This window comes from Parasteatoda tepidariorum, chromosome 8, assembly GCF_982258835.1.
Source record: "Parasteatoda tepidariorum strain Cologne lab strain chromosome 8, Ptep-v5.0, whole genome shotgun sequence".
NCBI lineage: Eukaryota > Metazoa > Arthropoda > Arachnida > Araneae > Theridiidae > Parasteatoda > Parasteatoda tepidariorum.
Window position 1 is genome coordinate 10,432,921 of NC_141762.1, and position 21,925 is coordinate 10,454,845.

General features: G+C 29.4%; 1 protein-coding gene and 1 non-coding gene across 5 annotated transcripts in view; both read right to left on the minus strand.

Annotated features, from left to right (window-relative positions):
* Nucleotides 1-21,925, minus strand: part of LOC110281931 (Brefeldin-resistant Arf-GEF family protein schizo) — a 360,600-nt gene that overhangs the window by 197,458 nt on the left and 141,217 nt on the right. The gene's annotated exons all lie outside the window — the stretch shown is intronic.
* On the minus strand, nucleotides 18,729-18,810 carry TRNAS-GCU (transfer RNA serine (anticodon GCU)). Its single transcript has one exon. It is a non-coding gene; the product is annotated as a tRNA-Ser (tRNA).

Consider the following 21,925-nt stretch of genomic DNA (forward strand, 5'->3'; position numbering starts at 1 on the left):
TATAAATATATTTTATAACTGTCGTAAACAACCGAACCAATTTTGAGTTCACAACTACAATGTTGAAATTTTTTACCCAATCTAGTAGTCAGGGAGCTCCTGGATCAAGCACTGGGACAAACTAGCCTATGACTAGGAGGACTTTTTGATGGAACTAACACACATTTGCGTAACACGAAAATCTCACACGGTTAGCCTGACAGCAAGAAGACTTTAACCCGTGATCCGTCTACCCCTGAGGATATTTTTCGTTAGTTATGCGGTGGTCGGTGCGAGACGGATGCGGTATTCGTTATCGACCAGCCATCGCTGGGATTCAAACCCGGGTCACCTCATTGGGAATCTTTGGGCCACCATGAAATACTATTCTCAAAAGATCAATTACCTATTAAAATAAATTTTATGGCTTATGCATTTTAGCCCTCAAGGCACTGCTGTTAAACTGGCATAGCCAGGATTTTATTTCAAAAGGAGTTTAGAAATTGTTCTTCCAAAAGAGATTTTTAAATTAGAGAAATGAACGAAAGAGTATATAATTCTTTGAAAATTATCAATTTAAAAAAAATAAGTCACAAATGCAGAATTTTTAAAATCAATTTTAAACGTCGGTAGACCTAGTAGGCATAGCAATAATTGGAAATTGAGAGTAAGACTGTAATTTTAATTTAAAGAAAACGTAGGTCAAACATATTAAATTTTTTTAATTTATTTTTCTTGACCTAATAGTTTACAAAATAACGTATTTTTCTTTTGAATCCAATAATAAATTATAAATAAATAAATTAAAAATTCATCACACATCGACTTTAAATAATTGCTCAAAAAACATTCAAATGCTAATAAAATCAACATTAACACATTTAAAAAAAACTTTTAAGTGCACAAACTAAATTTTACATTGCCAATCAATCATAAACTGAATTGAAATAATCATTATTACATTGTCACGCCAAGCTTATTGTCAAACGAACATATTAAAATGTCCAACTAAATCGATTAGAGAAATTCATAAAAAATCTTAATGAAAAAAAGAAAGAATAAAAGAAAAACTCATTCTATAGTGATGAAATACTGTCACAAAATAGAACGATCAAAAAATTGTTCGCAAACGATTTTTCATCAGACGTAAAAAAAGAGAGATTTAATATCGTTGCCAAACGTCGGAAAGAAAAAAAAAACATATATTAATGGAATTTCGTCGGAAAGAATGGTAATTTGAAAAAATGATGAATGCATTAACCCAGTAACTCTAGCAAGAAGCATAGAACAATGGACCAAGTAATATGGGAGACAAACATTCTAAATGATATATGTGGGGGTGTACATAAATAAAGATACCGAATTCGAACATCTTTTGAGAAAATGGGTAAGACAGTAAAATGTTAAGCTAGATTTATCTTACTTAAATTGGAATTATTCGACTTAATTTAGCGTTGAAATGATGAAAGAATGAAATATTGTTAGTGTTTGTTAAAAATAAACATTCCGGTAAAAACGTAGGAGTAAAAAAATGGGAATAATTTACTTTCGAATTAATTTCCTTTTGATTAAGGCTCCACTTAGATTAAGTCTGCATTGTTTTACTTGCAAATTCGAATATTTTTTGATTTTAGAACATTGCAGGATGATAAGAAAACGGAAATGGCGGCTAATTTAGGAAGGAAATAAAGTCTTATTTATCCTTATCTCGATTTAATTTAATAAAAAAAAATATCCTGTTTTATATTGTGTATTGAGCTTCAGTTCGTTTACAATTGAGTCAGGAAAATGTATTTTACTTAATAATAAAATAACACTAATTATGGGTAGCGCTTCTTGTTTTTTTTCTTCCAAAAAATAAAGGAAATAAAAATAAAATTATACATTATCTGAACGTTTTACCAATGTAGTATTATTAGAGATTCAAGTTTGTTACAAAAAAAGGGATCGGAATTGGTGGAAGTTTAGCAAAAAATTTTTCAGGAACACCCACAGATACAATTTACTCACAAAAAAAAAAAAAAAAAAAAAAAAACAGACAGTATGCAAATAATAAAATAAAAGCATACAAAAACTTTCAATTTCATGGAAATTTCTTTTTATTTAAATAAACAGCGTTTTAATACAAAATATCGTATTGTAAGAAAAAAAAAGAGGACTCTGAATAACCTTTGATCTCGTGATCGGATCTTCAATAAGCTGACGAATTTCTGCTGTATCAAAATTCCAAAATAACACTAATAGTGAATTATAGTATCAATACATCCAGACGTGTATTTGGTCAGAGTAAAAAATAAGCTGACGATAATACTCGATTTTAAAATTTCGTAATCGTCCGACACTGATGAAATACCATGCATTAATACACCCATCGCGTATTTGGACAGAATTAACGATAAGTTGACGATATTACGTGATATTAGAATTCCGAAAACATCCAACACTAATACAATATATCAATACACTATAACGTACATTTGGTCAAAATAAACAATAAGCTAACGATATTTCGCGATATTGAAACTCTCTAAATCGTTCGGCATAAAGAATGATTTATAATACATCAATACATCCATGTATGTATTTGGTCAGAGTTAACAATAAGCTAACGATGTTTCGCGATATTGAAACTCTCTAAATCGTTCAGCATTAAGAATGATTTATAATACAACAATACATTCATGTATGTATTTGGTCAGAGTTAACAATAAGCTGGCGATATTTCGCGATAATATAATTCTGAAATCGCCCAACACTTAAAAGGAAATACAATACTATATCTATGCATTGAGACGTGGAGTCAGAGTTAATAATAAGCTAATGATATTTTGCGATATTAAAACTCCCGAAATCGTTCAGCACTAAGAATGATTTATAATATAGCAATACATCCATGTGTGTATTCGGTCAGAGTTAACAATAAGCAGACGATATTACGTGATAATATAATTCAGAAATCGTCCAACACAGATGAAATATAATACACCTAGTAGAGCATTTGGTCACAGTTTACAATAAACTGACGATATTTCGCTATATTAAGATTCCGGAAGTCGTTCAGCACTAATAATGATTTATAATATATCGATACATCCAGGTTAATAGGTTAGAACTAACAATATATCCCAATATTGAAATACCAGAATCCTTTAACACTAAAGATTAAATAACGAAACCACAATACATCCTGACAAATATTGTATCAGAGCTAACAATAAAATCACACGTTAGAAAAAGTAAGCCGTAATACTTTAATGCCCACTTAATTTCTATTTTATAAATAGAAAAACCAATAGAAGTAATCTTTCTTGGCCACTAAAACTCGGAAGAATAACCGTTATTTTCTTTTCGGAGGTCCGCAACCCTAGTTTTATGGATGAAAGTATAAAAATAGAGAGAGATGAAAAACCAGCCAAGCGTCGCCAATAAATAACGGCCTTTACGTTCTAATGACAAAAGTTGATTGTTATGTGGACGTGTACCGTTATCACACGGTCTTCAAAATTAGTTTTTTACTTTTTCTTTCTTTTCCTTCCCTTTAGGGAAAAGAAGATAGAATAAAATAACTTTCTCACACGTATTTATGCTGTTTGTTAAATTAACCTTATGGCACGCAATGTTATTAATCATTTCTTTTTTAGGTTTTTTAATTTAAAATAACCATGGAGATTTAAGGCTGTACAGATAGCATATTAAAGAAAAGTTAAATGAATAATGTTTATTCAAATGATTTGATTTTTCGCAAACTGCACTGTAAAAAATGATTACAATCACGAAACTTTTTTCGTTTCCTGGTTCATGCTCCGGGCAAAAATTTCGTCAAAGTGACGAAATAACTATCCTCACTTCTTCGAGGAATCGAATTTCATTAAAAGTAAAGAATAATTAATTATACTCTATTTTACAAATAAATAAAAACATGAGATATTTATAGTGCCTTACGGTGGCTTTGTTGATAACTTTTTCGTGAGCACCCATGTAGGTAGATAAACCTCGCCCCAACAACACAACGACATACAGAATAAAGAGATGAAATACAGCCATGCCCGAAGCGGGACTCGAATCCGGGATCATTCTGGTATGAGGTCAACACCTTGACCACCATTCAGTCGGGTAGGCTTTTTTCGTCATTCTAGTTTCGATCATCTAGTCTTCAGTTAAGATAGCAATCTTCCATACTGCGCTGAAATGAAGTTTTGAGTTGTGGAAACATTTTCGTCATACATTTGAGAGTTCGCGTTTCGTCACAAATCCCGAAATTTTCTTTGACGAAATGATTCTCAAAAATTAAGGAAATACAGCTTAAGGATTGTTTAATCTTCAAGAGTGAGAGTTTTATTTCTGAGAGTGTAAGAGCCAGTTTTAGTGGTTCAAAGGTTAGACTTCAAACAGGCTAATTAATTTGTTCTAACTATTTAGATATTGGAAACAGACAGAAAACGTATTTTCGCTGAATAAAATACGTCACAGTTTTCGATGCGTTGTAGTAATTAAAATGTTCGACATCAATTTATACCAAGAAGTGTGTATTTCAGATTATATTTTTCTTTTTTTATTAGTGTACAATTAGAAGGCAAAGTATTTTATTTAAATTTACATATTATGCTGTAACATAACAGTTATAGAAATGAATTTTCAAATATATATGAGAACAAAATGTTGAAACTGTGCAAAACGATTAGCTAAAGCAATTAGCAAAACAATAAAAAGAACTAGATACATTTAATATTACATTCACACATTAGTACATAAATAAACATCTTTTGTTGAGAAGATTCACTAATACATAGTCACGAACTGCAACTATTACAAATGATACATTATATTGCTTATTAAATTTTCCTCCAAGCTAAAATAAATTTTAATTTTATGAATCAATAGATAACTTATATATAACGCATTGATCATATATAACCATTTTTCAATAGTTGTTTGTGTTTTTTTTATAATAGTTCAATTAAAACAAGGCTTAAAAACGTTGTATATATAAATTAAGTTTGGGATAATTTAAATAATTGTCATAACATTCATTTTAGTAGTATATCTGTTCGAATAATCATCGATAACAGCTTAAATAATTTTCATAACACAAAAACCTCTTTTCTTTAACTGACGGAAGGCCAAGGCCCACCCTAGGCAATTTTTTACCTAACAATTTTTATCAAACTGGAGTCGAGAAAATGTTTTCGAGTAAGCAAAAATTTCTACGATTCTGATTTATCGGCTTCTGATCAATATTCCGATTTTCGGTTGATGAATCGGCTGTTCTCTTCGTTCTCAACTTTGTTCGAATTAAAGAATTTTGTATTTAAAAAAAATAGAAAACTCTTCGTAAAAAAAAAAATTGAACTATGAGACATAATAAACGGAATATAACTTCCTGATATATTTGCTAGTTTAAAATATATTTAAATATCATTCATGAGTCGAAGACCTCTGTTCTCAGATAATCCGTATCGAATTTTGGCAGAAAATAAATAAATTGATCACGACTTTTTCTACAGTTTCTGAGTTCAACCAATGATTTACGGAATGAATTATACCACAAAAAAAGGAAACAACTCATTAAAAAATAGTCTCTACAACTTATCAAGAAAGCTGCTGTCAACATTTATCTCGTATAAAAAATCAGAACAACTATCAATTGCTTCCTTTCACCACTAAGCATTCGACTCTGAGTTCAAATATTCGAGACCAGAATTTAAAATAAGGCGATTCCCACTCTCCCAGCTGGAATCTAATTCAATTTGAAATTTTGAATCTTTATGTCAGTTTCACACGGCACGCATGTAAAGAATAACATGCAATGCAGTACGATATGGCGCGAAAATACGTTACTGGCGACAGTTCCCGGGAAATACGGTTCGTTTGGCGAGCATTAGCATTTTCATATCGCCAGAACCAAGGCTGCGTGTCCTTATGAAAGAAAAAAGGGTCTATGCGATTAACGATCACGATAAAGCTTTAAAGCCATGACCCGCCTTTTGTAAGTTAAATGTCATTTTTAATTATACTCACAAAAAACGATAATTAGCAATAACATGTTAAAGAATCGAAACATACATGGGAACCCTAACATACTGAGATAGTGTAAAGTGCATAATGATTATTTAATGCATTTTTTTTTTCATCAAAAAAAGTGAAGGTAAAAAATCAATGACTTGTTCAAGGACTGTGAAAAGGTCAAAGTAAAATTTTCAGAGATTAGTATCCATGTTTGAAAAGTTTATACTTAAAAAAATAATTATAAAACTACTCACTACCTGTTAATAGAAAGATTGACAAAAAATTTATATTCAATGGTTTGCTATAACAAATATATAGCCACAAGTTTAATTTTTTTTATTGAAATTAGTTTATTAAAATTAGATTTTTATATTTTTTTTATGATAGACCAGTGGTTTACAACCGGCGGCCCGGGGGCCGCATCCGGCCCACGAAGCCTTTTTTTGTGGCCCGCGAACTAAAATATATTAGTTGTCATTTTTTTGAGGTCTATTTTCGTACAAAATCTATATTTGTTTAAAATACTTTTCTCGTTAATAAAAACCTAATTCCTTCGTTTCTGTGAAATTTATCATACCAACGGGGCAAAAAAAATTATTTCTCAAGTTTTGCATCCAAGAAAATATTTATTCAAATACAAAAATAATCGTGTATGTTGCTCTTTTTTATTTCATTTTTTTGTATTTTGTGAATATAATTTAGCATGTGTGTATCAGAAATTTTCTCGAAGAAATTCTCCGATTTAACTTTTTGAAACCACTAATTTTGGACAAAAATATTTACACACACATTTGTAAATTTTAAATTTAAAATGTAAATATCTATTCTCTGGTGGTTGCAGCAGACAAACCTCAGTTTTGTCATTGAAAATTTTGCGTGCTACTATGTAAGTTTTAATGCCAACCTTTTTAAAGTTTTATATCTTAACAATTAGATATCTGTTGCGCATTAATTGTTTAATGCATGGGTGCATATTAAAGTTATTGTAGCCCGAATTTTTTAATATGCAATTAAATATTTTTAAAAATCTACTTCTTATTTTCATTTGTAATTCAATACTTTTGTTTTGTACAACTTGGTAAAAATCTGACAATAATATTTAATGTTCCTTCAAACGAAAAAGAGTCCTACATAAAATTTTGATAAAGTTGCGGCCCGCCATTTGATTTGTGTTTTTAATTGTGGCCCCCGGGTTCATGTAAGTTGGAAACCCCTGTGATAGAGACTATGCAGAGAAAAAGTAGTTATTCAGAAACAATTATAAGCCACATTATTAAAGTTTAAATGATGTCAGAAATAATAAAAAATATAGCAAATCATTTTTAATCTATTTATAAACATAAAATTTTAGTTTATCACTTTCAAAGCGGCTAATGCAAGCTTTTGTCTCACCATATCTGCGCTAAAATTAAAACAAAAGGCAAATTTATTAAAAACCAGTTTATTTATCTTTGAAATATATTAACCAATAACAATTCTCACTTCGTGTTTACAGACATGCAGATAATAAAATGAAAACAATAGTCTATACTAAATGTTGGTCAATAAGTAGCTGGGAAGGCTGCTATAAAATTGAAAAGCTTAGTGTAAAGGACGAATTATCTCGTCTCTAACGAGCAGGGAATATGCCTGCAAGACGAGTTGTCTCGTCTTTCGCAATGAAAGAGTTAATATTACTTTGCAAAATTTTATAAAAGTAAACTAGCAACTAAAAGAGGAAACTCTCCACTATACTTAACTATAAATCTATAACATTTATTTATTTATTTTTTGACATTTTTGTTGTAGTTTGCCATTGTTTAGAACAGTTATACAGCAATATATACTTTTCAAATTTGATTCAGTTCAGTTCAGTTCAGTTTAAGTCAATCCTTACAGAATTAAATTAACCCTTTGACGTTTTTATTCTTTAAGTTTTTTTTTTATACTTTCTCCTTATTTGATGTTTATTTAGGAGAAAATAGATGAAAAATATTGTATTTAGCATTTTGATATTTTATGGTCAGAAAATGCACAATAACATGTGAATTTTTCTGCGTTAAAGGTAAAATGTCGAATAAAAAAACACGACTCACTTCCAAACAATAATTGTAGTTGTTTAGATCTAAGACAAACAGTTATTCATCGTGGAATTTTTTTTAAAATTTACATTGTTAAGTTTTAGAATAAGAATGAAAAAAATATTCTAATAACTTTTTTTGAATTTTATATTTTAATACAAATATAATTCTAATAATCTAACAAAATTTTTAGTAATTATTAGACCGCGTCTTGTAATTCAAAAATAGCAAAATATATTTTTGCTTTTAATTAGAACATCAGAAAAAAATATATAAAAGGGACACCGGTGTCACGTCTGCCTCAAAGGGTTAGGATTGTATTAAAAATAAACCGATATTAGTTTTCCTAATTCCCACAGCACCTGCTGTTAATCGAACAAATTAAATCGCATTTGAAATCTGTACAACCAAGTGTAATCGCCCAAAATAGAAATAAAAACGAAGAAAACACGTGCTCTTTTGTTCTAAGTTGGAATTCCATATTAAGCTAACTCACGTAGGAAAAGTATTTACACCGTAGGTGGCCGTATATGCAACAGCAACCCAACCTTGAACCACTTTACTCACTAAAAAACTTCAACCCTCCCCCCACTTATGAATAAAAAATGAGAGAAGAGAGGGCATGACCTAAAAATAGTTAAAAACAAGAAGAGAAAACACAGCAGGGTGGGATTCTAAAAGAATTTTTTTTTTTTTATCTAAAATTATCTCTCAGTTGATAAAGTTTTTAGGCGTAGTCTCATCATTTCGAAGATTGAATGAAGTTAGAACGCTTCTTCCGTGTATATTAGGTCTGATGTTTCCTGGTTTTGAAGTGGAATTTTACAGAACAAATTCTTAACAACATTTTGCATCTAAGAACAAAGGTATTCTTTTCAAACGACACCAGTTTTTAGGGCTGGTGTGAGACAGGAACATAAGTCACTTTTTTATTCAAGGAATTGTTTCACTTAAGGTGTAATTAGATTAACTCAGGTGGAGTTTGTAAAAAATAGAACAAAAATCAATCAAGTAGTTCATCGAACCGTCTAGGTAAAAAGTTGAAATAATTCACATACGGGGTTTTAAAATGTTACATGAAAATTTATTTTAGTTTTCCAAATTTGCATGAAATTGATATTTTATAATCTTAATTGCTTTGTAACAATAAAAAAATTATGGAAAAAATCTATTTATATATTTCTCTTACACGGGGACAAAAAAAGCCTCATTACAACTCCCCGAATGGCAACGCTAGAAAATCGACCCATGATTGCCTCTAAAAATGTCACATGCCAAATCTAGCTGAGATGGCTCAACATGTAGCGCTTTTAAAAACGGAAACGGAAATAACCAGAGAGAGCATAAGCTAGGCAGAAGTGAGTAGTCTTTGTCGATAGATCTCTATTTTAGTATTTTGTCGAAAGCGCTTTTTTTCACGAATTTATACATTACGAATTTATTTGACGATTTTTGATTTATATCACGAATTTATTTGTTTTACTAGAATTTATTTGTTTATGCAGGTTTTTCCATTGCAATTCACTTATTTCAATTTTTAATAGACTTAATTATAGCCAAAATTTTAACCTTTTTAAAGAGATATCAGTTTTAGAAATTTTATCTTAAGATTTTATACTATAGCACATTTCTAATAGGTTTAACGAATTACATGTCATTTATTTGAATTCATATTTATTTTAATGATTTAGTATTTACTAAAAAGATGTAATTTTTTTTAAAAAAAAGTTGTTATATGGATTTGAATGATTGTTTTGAATTCTTAGAATTTTGTGCATTTGCAATGTACCTAAGTTAGCAAGCGAAGCGAGCTTGGTTTGCGAAGAAAACCATATAAGATTGCGTAGCAATTTTCGGGGGTTGGCGAGCAGGGGGCGCAGCCCACTAGTGAAATATAATATGCTTAATAAAGTACGAAGACGCTTATTTAGCAAACAGCACAAATCACCAGAAAGTTATGGAACATAAAAAGTCTAAAATTATCTCTCTTTCTGTTCATAAAATTTTAAATTCCCACCATTTCGGAGATAAAACGAAGTTGGAATAAAAGGACGTGTTGAAGTTAGAAGTTGTACAGTGCGCAAAATAAAAAAACGAACCACCCTGAATAACTTTTGATCTAATAATCGGTTCTTCACGTTGAAAACTCAATCTTAACTGTTCGAGGGTGTGACTTCAAATAAGCTAATTAATTAGTGCAGACGATATTTTAAGTTACGAAAGCAGACACAAAAACGTATTTTCGCTGAAAAAACATACCTTTGTATTCGACTGATTCGGATTTCAGACCCCCCAGATAGATAGGGGTAGCCGCAATCTGAGGAATATGGTCTCAATAGTTTGAACAAGAGAACTTTCCTAAGTTTGGACCCCTTAACGTTAATTTCATTTTTTGCGTATTTCATCTCACCTCGAAAATGTTTTCAACAAATTGAAAAATTTTTGCACAAAATTATAAAATTCATTTTTCCAAAAATAATTTCTTGCAAAAAAAAAAAATTAATACGTATTTATTATTATTTTATTTAGGAATTGGTGAAAGTTTTTTAAATAGTAACGTATACAATTTTTTTGCATCATTTTAAAGAATGTAATTTTACAAAGCAAAATACAAAATTTGAGCAAAAATCGGTCGAATAGTTCCCGAGAAATCAAAATTTTAACTTGATATAAATGACATACAATAGAAAAATATACAGATACGAAGCAATATGCTTTAAAAAAAACACGTACTATTAAAGATTCAAAACTTCGTTGAAAACACAATAATAAATTTTCGAAATTTGCTCTATTACTGTAAAACTGTCAAATGACCTAACGATTAAGAAGTTAAATTGAAAAAAAAAAAAGACATGAAATAGAAAATCTAGTTTACTTTTAACTGTACAATTCTTAGCTTAGAGGTCAGTTTGTTTCAACTTTTCGTTGATCATAAGAGGGGAAAAAAATCATTAAGAAGATTGTAAATATGTAAGTTAACGATTTCATTCCTATGACAATTCACACGCTTGATATTTCAATTCTTTGTTGCCAACGTGCAAAAGATATGAGGGCTTTCTTGGTATATATATATTAATACAGTATACTCTTGATATCTCGAACTTTGATTGGTAATATTTTAATAAAAATGACGATTATGGTTCATAAGTGTTCAAAATAGGAGTTCAAAAGTCCAGGAATTCTCGACTTAGCGTGAAGTTGAATCTAGTAAACATTAAAACAAAAAAATAAAATTTAAAAAAAAAAACGATTTTATGTTTACTAGAGTCTAATCTAGTAAAAAGTTAGTTAAAGTCGAGTTAAATAAAGTTAGTTAGTTGAATCTAGTAAACATAAATTTCACAACTGTGTTTCCACTTAATAAAACTTTTTATATAATTTTATTTCATATTTATTATATATTTAATAAAGTTATAAAAGTTCTATTTTTATTATAATAACATTGTGACAGTTTTTAATTTTTTTAAAATTTCAAGCATTAACCCAACGTTAAATTTTTAGCAAAAGATCACATAATTTAAAAATTATGAAGAAATAATACACGGAAATACTTATTCGAATAAAAATAATAAGAACAATCGGCTAAAGGAACTACTTTTTTTATATGAAGGTTAAATAAAAGAAACTTTTTTTTTCCTATATGGACAAAGTTTTTTTTAAAAAGAATGATAATAAAAGGCAGAATAAAAGGCGGCTCTTTTTCCGATCCAAAAGATATATTCATCAAACACAATTCCAGAGCACTTAAGATACCAAAGAAGAGAAAGATGAAGTATCCAAACAATTTTTAGAAGCCTTTCAACTTTCCGTCTTAATTTTTTTCTTCTTTAAAAGTATAATTTTCTTTCAAAAGATAAGAAAAATGCTCCAAAAAGAAAAGTACTTCTTAGATTCTTTCAAACTTCTCTTAATGTTAAAAAATAAAATCTACGTTTTGTTGGATTTACATTTCGAATTATTTTCTTTTAGAACACAAGATTTTCAACAAAAAATATGAATCTAGATAATTCGATGCACATATTCTGACTTTTGAAAATGTGTAGAATGCAAGCAAAAATTACATAACAAATTATGAAAAAATGTTCTCACATACGTTAATAATCTAAAAACAAATAAATAAGTGAACAAAAAAAAAATTGTTTTTGACCAATTTCTTAAAAACTTTACAAATTTCGATCTGATATTTAAGTCGCAAATTACTTTGCAGTGATAAGACATGACACCTAAAGATAAACACGACGTCAAATTATATTTTTATACTAAATTTAATAACAGATAATATGTTTTGTTAAAGTTATTTAGATTTTCATAACATCGATGAATAATGTGAAGTTGTTTTTAAGATATATTTAACATGGTTATGTATTTTGAAAAATTTAGCACAGCATCAGGGAAAAAAAAAGGATCATAATTTTCAATACGAGTTAAGCGAACCACTAGGGTAAATACAGAAAGAACAAGTTCTTACTGCTAAAATTGTGATTTTTGATTGATGTAGTAATCAGACGTAACCTGCTTTATCAAGAAACCTAACACAGCATATTCTTCTTCGACTGAATTCAGATATTAAGGGACATAGGCAAAGCAAAAATGTAATCAGACGTAACCTGCTTTATCAAGAAACCTAACACAGCATATTCTTCTTCGACTGAATTCAGATATTAAGAGACATAGGCAATGCAAAAATGTAATCAGACGTAACCTGCTTTATCAAGAAACCTAACACAGCATATTCTTCTTCGACTGAATTCAGATATTAAGGGACCTAGGCAATGCAAAAATGTAATCAGACGTAACCTGCTTTATCAAGAAACCTAACACAGCATATTCTTAAACTGAATTCAAATATCAATGGACATAGGCAATGCAAAAATGTAATAAGACGTGGGTTATCAGAAAATTTAATACAGTTTATTTTTCAAATAAATTGAGACAATCTACATGGTACATCTACATGAGTAATGGGGAAAAAAGGCAATGAAACGTAACTTACATTATTAAACTGAAACGAAACCTTATTTTAAATTGAACGAAACTATTAGCAAAACAATTTTCCCCTACTTAAGAGAACTTAACACTTTATTTTGTAACGTTGCATACAAACACTTTTTAGAAGTGTTAATGATCGTTTAAATTAGTTTATTTAGGTTAATAAAACGTTTTGTGGGAAAAAATAACTACAAATAAGCTGTTTCTCCTCAGCATTAGTTTCCGGTTTAAATCAATCCTCATTGTTAAAAAAAGAAATCACCTAACGAATCAGGCATTAAGGAATTATTATTTTTTGTTTAAAAGAAAACAAATTGTTAAATCCTAACAAAAGAGTTCAGAACATCAAAACGGTTTAACTCAAAATACTAAAAAAAAATAATAATTTGTTTTTATTCATGTTTAAAAACTAGGTCACTGTTAAATCACTTAAATGGCTACAAACGCGAGATAAATTTGGTCACTTAACTAATCGCATTACGATCGTGTTGGCGCCTCAAGGCGATAATTGGCGATAAAATTCCGAATCGTTGTTAGAATAAAATGACAAGTGCAAAGAAACGCATCAAAACAGAAATACGGAAGACAAAAGGAGGAAGATAGAGAAAAACTGTTCCATAAATAGTTTTCCAAATAGATTGGCCTCTATTTTCAGTATTCAAATCGACGAAGTGTTAAAAAGATTTCCACCCATGGTACGAAGCTATTTGAGCTTCGTTGAACATGTGGGATATTCCAAAAGACATTCTTCGAACATTTTTCTAACTTATTGTTTAACTGATATGAATTTAGTTAATTATGTAATGGTATTACGGAGTAAAATGTTGCATTAAATATTTTGTTTTTTTAAACTGAATGCATGACAAATCAGATACAATAGTGTAGCGTTATTTTTTTTTTCAAGTTCATATTTTGAATGGATTTGTTCACTCGTGAAGAACGAACCAAGAAAATGGCTGAAATTTAAAATTATAGATTTAATCTAAATTATTGTAAAAACATGTTTAATGGAACAATGCTTTACGAATTTGATTTTAAATTATTGTTAACAATGAGGTTTTGAGTAAAATATTCATGCCAGTTGCCAAAATAAAAATTACTAAACCAGAATGTCCTTTGCAATAATAGCTGTAAAAAATTTCACCATTTTTGCTTTTAATGAAATGTATGATTTTTTTTGTAATGTTTTATGGGTGATATTGATGTAATTTTTATTATTTGCAAAAAAATTAACAAAAATTACATTGCACATAAGTAATTTGTTTTCTTAAATTTTACGTAGATTGTTTTGAAACCAAATAAGTATGATAAATACTGAAAACGATTTACAGTACATCTATTTATTTTTTCTTAATGTTAGGCATAAAGAGTAATGTGGAACTAACTTTGTAACTAAACGAGTAAGAGAAATATTGTAAAAAATGTGTATTTTATTTTAGTATTATTCTTTTTAAATTTCTTGCGTTCATGATTGATGTTGCAATAATTTTGATACTACATAGAGTTGAATAACAACAGCTACTTGCAGGAAAAATCTATTGAAATATATTTTTATTTTATAACCGTTGTTGAACAGCCGACTCAATTTTTGAGTTTACGACTACCAAAGTTCAACTCCGTATTGTTGCACTTTTGAACCCAATCCAGAAGACAAGGGAACTCCTAGATCAAGTTTTGGGAGAAATTTGCTTTTGTGGAGGACTTTTTGATGGAACTAACCCGCATTTGCATTACATGGAGAGGAAAATAACGGAAGCCTCCCACGGTTACTTTGACGGAAAGGGAACTGTGACTCATGATTCGTCTACCACTGAGGATATTTTACGTCAGCGCTGTGATCGGTGAGAGCCGGCTGCGGAGTTCGTATCGGCTAACCATTTCTGGGATTTGAACCCGGTTCACCTCATAGGCAGGCGAGCGCTCTATCCTCTGAGCCACCCCGGCCCATTGAAATATACTGTTCTCATTCGTAAAAATGACTGCGGTAACATTAATGACTTGAACAGACTTGATGGCGACAATTGGCGTTATTAGAGGCAGAAATATCGCCTAGCGTAAAAATACTTCCCTGACTCAGCATAAGAGAAAAACTAAGTTTTTTTTCACGGGTATCAAAATTGAGTATGAAGACATCGGAAGACATGAGTATAACGAAATATTTTTAACGAAATCGAATACGAATGGAAAATTGCTAGTTCTTAAAACTAGCCGAAATCTAATAAAAAAATTTCCAAGACAGTATTACATACGCTAACATCTACCACATACAGTTGATGCGAAATACAGTTAATAAAAGTTCTATAAACGCCTTTCTTACAGATTTTCCCCTTTTACGCCTAAAATAGAATTTTTTAAACGGATAATGTAATTCGTTTAAAAAGCTAGTAGGAAAGATTTGCAGGTAAAACAATGATATTTCTTGCTACAATGGATAAGAATTTCTTATTTGTTTATTTACTCTTTATAAATTTGAAATGTTTTTAAAAGTGCATGCCATTTCCTTCCCAACAAACAATCAAGAATCGACTTCACAATAATTGCAGATAACATCAGATTCTACGTTTGGGACAAAAGATACTTTTAAAAGGAAGAAGAGATAATGTAACTTTGTTGTTCAGAATCATCGAGATAAGACGTTTTTATCCTCAAACATGTCGGTTTCACTTTCGTTCGAAGTTACAATAATTGAAACAAAAGAGTAAATGGGAAATGCGAGATGTTGCCAACGATCAAAAATAATTTTTTTTATTTAAAAATATCGAGGTCAGACACGTGAAATAAATTTGAAAAGACAAAGGAAATCCGAGGCTTTTTGTAAACTAAACTGAAAGATTAATGATGTCAAAAGAATGATCATTTAAACTCAACACTCGGCAAACGATTTTTGTTCGGGCTGATACACAAAGAAAATGGCGGAGTACAATACCTACGAAGAAAAAACTTTTACTTGGAAGAGATATTGAAAAAAAGAAAAAGTCGAAAACAAAAGAAATGTTACTACTGGGATTTAAAATTTCTTTTAAAGAAATGAGTTGAGATCGAAAAAGAAAAGACATTTATGAAGTGAAGTGAAATGTTGAATGGTTTGGAGTTAACTGTAGAATTTTCTTAACAACGATCGTTAAGGCAAACAAAAAAATGTATTTGACCTTAATTGCAAGAACTTCTTAGATTTCAATTAAAAATATGAAAAGTAATAAATGAGTAACACGATATTAAAGAAATAAAATTAAACTACAAGAAACTACATATCACAGTCAAAAAAAGAACTAGTTGAATGATCTATATATTTATTTCTCTTATGTGGCTCCAAAAATGCAAGTATTTCTCTATCTAAATTGGCAACACTACATCAATCGATAATAATTCATTTTGTTAGGAGGTCTTAAGTAATAATTTAAGTAGTGTTAAATACTTAATTACACGTTAAGCATTTGTTTACATTCATTTTGTTAGATTGTCTAAAGTACTGGGTAGGTTATCTAAAGTAGTAGTGGTTGTCTATAGTTGTAGTATATTCATTTCGTTAGGTTGTCTAAGATAGTTCAAGTAGTGTCCAATAGTTTGTTATACGTAAGGTATTTATCTAGACTAATTTTGTATTTTTTAAGAAATAAAAACTTAGATACGAAGTAATTATTTAGATTTATGTTTTATCCTTACTAAAACAGCAGCATAAATTTTAAACCTAAACAGTACTATAGTACTGTCATACCAATTGTTGGATCATACTGTTAGACTAATACCGCATACTGTCATACCAAGTATTGGTGACGGAGTTTTACTTTTTCTAGCAATAGCATACCATACTCACGTTATGGCTCCAGAGGTGTGTGAGGCAGTAGTGCAGCACGTAATGAAGTATAGGGGTAAGTTTTCTATCTTATCTTATGACAGAGATGGAACACGAGTACTATGCTAAAATGTCCCGCATTAATACTATGGTGGTTTATGTAATTCAATTATTAGCAGACAGATTTTAAATTATTAATAAAAATTCAATACATAAAGAGCTTTGACAATATCTTGAAAATAGTTAAAATTGAAATCAAAGTATTTCCGCGCAGACAAAGCCGCGGACAACAGTTAGTTAGTTAAAATATTCGTAGGAAAAATTACTTAAAACTTTTAATTTCAATCTAATTTCTTCTTTGAAAATTAATGGTTTAATAAAAATTTCAATTTAATTTAATATTTATTTTAAGTACTTCCTAATGCAATCTAATTTTTTAAATAGTTCTAATTCTTAAGGATAGAAAGAGTACCTTTTATTAATCTTCTACATCATACACAAATCTTGTTGCATCCAATTATTTTAGTTTCTCATAAATATAAATAATTAATAACTATGTCATAGTTGCATATTATAAAAAAATAAATAAATAAAAAATCATAGAATTTATCGAGAATTGTACATTTTTCTGAGTTTCGAAGTCCGGAAAGAACAATTTTGCGTTCTGTCTCTTTCGGTTTAAAAAAATCAAGTGCAAGGGCGCACATAGATAAACAGTATTTTAAACATATATCAATCATTACGTTATGAAAATTGAAAAATGTACAAATTTTGACAAAAGAAGACTGAAAAGAAAAATAATTTCGATTTTTTTTTAGAATAGAAGACAAAAAAGAAGAAGAATTTCGAATTTTTTTAGAAAAGAAAACTGAAAAGAAGAATTCAGAATTTTTTAGAAAAGAAAACTGAAAATGTTGTGACCCTACAAAACATTGAGTGAAAATATGAAAAATTGATTAAAAAGAAAATAACAAAAAAATTATAGTAACTTACATGGGAAGCATTTCTAAAATGAAACGTAAGAGACTTACCTAAAAAAGAGAAAAAAGTAATTAATGAACTATATAATAACAATAATATTCAGAATATTAAAACCTTTACATACATCTTTAATATTAGATTTTTAATATAAGAAATTTAAACCTTAAATAGGATATAATTGCATCATATTCTAAGCTTAAGTTGGATAGAAATTATGAAAAAACATAGAATTATTCATTGCAGGGTTTCTTAAACTGTTGGTTTCATATATTAAATATTTTCAGCTAAATATTTTCTGAAGAATAAAAAAAGATTTTTAAGCAAATTTAAGACTGTCCAGTAGGTCCGGGACTTATTAATCCATTACAATTTATTTATTTGTTTTTTCAATAAAAACTGATTTGTAGGAAAATTTTTTTTTGCCATATAATAATTTCTGCTTAAATTTATCTAAAAGAATTTAAAATATGGATACAGAGTTTAATGAGTATGTAACATTCCTAAGTCTCTTTTAAGTTATAAATTATTCAACTATCTTTTAATTTTAATTATTATTAAATAATTTTATTGACAATAAATTATTTTAATTATCATATTAATAAAAAAAAACTATTAGTTTAATAAAAAATCTCTTAACTTTTTTTTTGAATTAATGCATTAATACCTTCGCTCTGGTATAAGTTCTGTGCTATAAATTATTAATAATAAGATATTTTACTAAATCTGAAAATTTTCTACTGAGAAATTAAATAATTCTAAATCAATTAACACTAAATTATTTATAATTAATTAAAAGAACTAATTTTACTTTTCTTACTAAGAAAAAGTGAAGAACAAAATTAACATATTTTATTTTTATTATATAACCTGCATTGAACAACTGATTTGTATAGGGTAAAATGAAGAAAATAAAATGTTCACGACGAGGATGGGATTCGAACCCACGCGGGCAGAGCCCAATGGATTAGCAGTCCATCGCCTTAACCACTCGGCCACCTCGTCATCGTTCCAGAAAAATTTAAAAAGAATTAGTATATCAAAATAAAAACTTATTTTTAAAATGTTCAGCTCAATCTGTCATTTTTTAAAACAAAATAATGATTCGTCGAAAAATATTTTCAAGAAATTAAATTTTTCATATAATTTTCACGGCAATTTCGTGCTTTAGGAAAAAGAAAAACCTGGGATATTTAGGTCACCAAATACCTTCAAAAATTATGAATTTGATTTTGTTGGGGAAATTTTTATTTGATAAAACTCAGTAAAATCAGCGGTTACGGTTTTATTTAAGAATCTAAATGTAAAACAGTTTTACAATTCAGTAAGATACGCTTAACTTGAATTGTGAAATTGATCGCCAATTTGGCGATCGAAATGGGCTGCAGGTGGCGTAGAGCAGAACTCTTTTCCTATGGCAACACTTCACATGCTTTCCCCATTAGCGTGTGGAAAGTCATAGACGAAGGAAGTACGTTAGTTTCTCTCTTGATTTTCATATAGATTAAAATCTTTTAACTTGAAAAACTATATGGAACTGAAAACTACATTAAACATAGTTCTAAAGAAAAGTATCACGGAAATTTTAGAAAATATTTTTATTAAGTAAAGAGGAAAAATATTAAGAAAAGGGAAAATATCGTAGTACATTCCTATATAACTGAAAAGAGGAGGAGAGGGAAGGGAGAAGGGCTAAAGGCATGAAACCGGTCTCTCCCCAGATGGCGTATTCGAGTGTTGCGATCGCGAATATAAATAATTAAACTTCACATTTTAAAATTAATAAAAAAAAAAAAAATAAAAAAAAATTGATCGACCCCCTATTTCTCTAAACGAACTTAAAAGAACATCGAAAACTATTTGAACTATATATTTAAATATAGTATAAGCACAGTAGTTCATTTAAGTAATTTATAATATTGTTTTCTAATAATATTGTAGTTACCTTAACATTGTTAACTTTATATTGTTTAACAAAGAGTAGAAATATGCACGTTAAATATTAACTATGTTACCGTGAATGACCGAAATCAAGAGAATGTCGACTTTCATCGGTGAATGTCAACAATCACATAGTTGCTTTGGCGAATGTCCGAAATATTTGTTATGTCCGATTTGATATTCATTTATTCGGTGATATTATATTTATTCGATATTTTAATATCCGCTGAAGATAGAATAGGAGAAACATCAGTGTTCGGAGTACCGGTTAAATGCATACGGGGCAGTGGCACTTAACTATAGTTTATATACGGTAAGAACTCCCCCCTCCGTGAAAGGTGGTTTTTGCAATAACAGCAATGCGTTTAATAAGTTTCTCCCATAAAGTTGCCGACACGAAAATGAGTCAATGTTGGATCTTAAAATTGTCTTGCCTAATGAGTTGGATCAAAATTTACAAGATTATGAGTTAAGCCGGGTTGGGGGGGGGGGCATGTCCAAGAGTTCGTGGGTTCGATCCCAGTCGACCGAACACTCCCCGTGTAGTAAATGGTGACTGATGCACGTCAAGTCGCAAAAGTCCTCCATGTTCCCATAACAAATCGATACCTCTGGGGGTACTGACTTAGAAGTTTCTTTATCTTCTGGATTGGGTTCAAAATTACAAGGCTACGGAGTTGAACAAAATTGGATCGGCTGTTCAACGACGGATAGAAAATAAGATTATGGAGTTACATTGAGTAGAACTGTTCAAGATGGCAATAAAAAATTGATATAATAGGCTGCAATTTCTTTTCAATAAATTTGGTTTAGTTCAGTACGGTGGTTTTTCTAAATCATTTATCACCATTATCATAATCACTTAAAATCATTTATGCATCACGGACAAAGGACAACACAACCCCTCTCCACGTGGCGAGTCAACGCCAAAAAAAAGTGACGACTTAAATTAGGTAAGCAACTGGTCAAAAATGTTGTTTTTTGACCGGTTTGTGATAAAAGTACATCAACGTATATTTTAAAGTTTAATGATAAAAGTACTAACTGATACATTTAAATTTTCTGTTCTAGTAGGTGACTTTTTAGGTGATAAAAACATCATTATAAGGTATTAGTATGCATTGTGCTGATATCTAGTGAAAATTCTAGAAACTTGTAATATAATAATATCAATAGAAAAGTAATATTTTTTATATGTTATGTTACATATTACAAAATAAATGAATAAATAAATAAAATGAAAATTTTTTTTTTTAAAATTTGTATTCTGAAATCCTATTTTAGCGTTGATAACATTAGCGTGAGAGAGAGATAATAGTTTTCATGTTCAATTTTCTAGAAAATTTGTCTTAAAGCTTTTAATTTTTTTTTTCAATTTTAAGGCATAATTCCAAGGAATATAGCTTCATAATAATGTCATCTTTGAAAAAAGTGTGGCTTATAGTTATATTGCCACAAGCACTTCGCATTAGTCGAAAAGAAAAATAATAGAAAAAATTACAGTAACACTTCAAAAAATATTTCCTAAAAATAGTAAGTTGAGACTGTCGAAAATATTTTGTTAAACTTAAAAGACTTAAATAAATACAAGAAATACTCCACGAAACGGCTGCAAAACAAAAGTTTTTATTTAATTGGAAACCATGTCTACATTTTCTCTAAGCTTCAACTAATAAAACCCAAATAAAAAGAAACAATAAAAAAACATGGAAGTAAAAGAGCAAAACGTCGACCTATATTGACAATCGAATAAATGAAGAAAAATATAAACGGCAATTTTTTATCAGCTCTTGGACATTTTTTTAGACACAATTGCTTCCTATGTCAGTTTAAGAGCAAAACTAAGTATTTTCTTTTCTTTTTTACGTCTGATTGTTCTTATTATTTAGGCGACTTTTTATGTTTCTTGTCCCTTTCGCCAATGGCTCCTTTTGTTCGAATGGGCGAAATCACATATCAAAACGCAACGCATCATTAAATATTTGCTTTTTTCTCCTTTTGAAATTCACCAATTTACCAAGACGTAATACTTGAGAAAAGAACAAGTTCTTCACTAAGTCTATGATAAAAAATTTTCAAGACGAACAGAACAGGGATATTATAGAACAGGGACAACAAGATTATTATTACAACAGAACGTTTTCATTAAGAGAATGCAAATAAAATTGTTAAAGTTTGC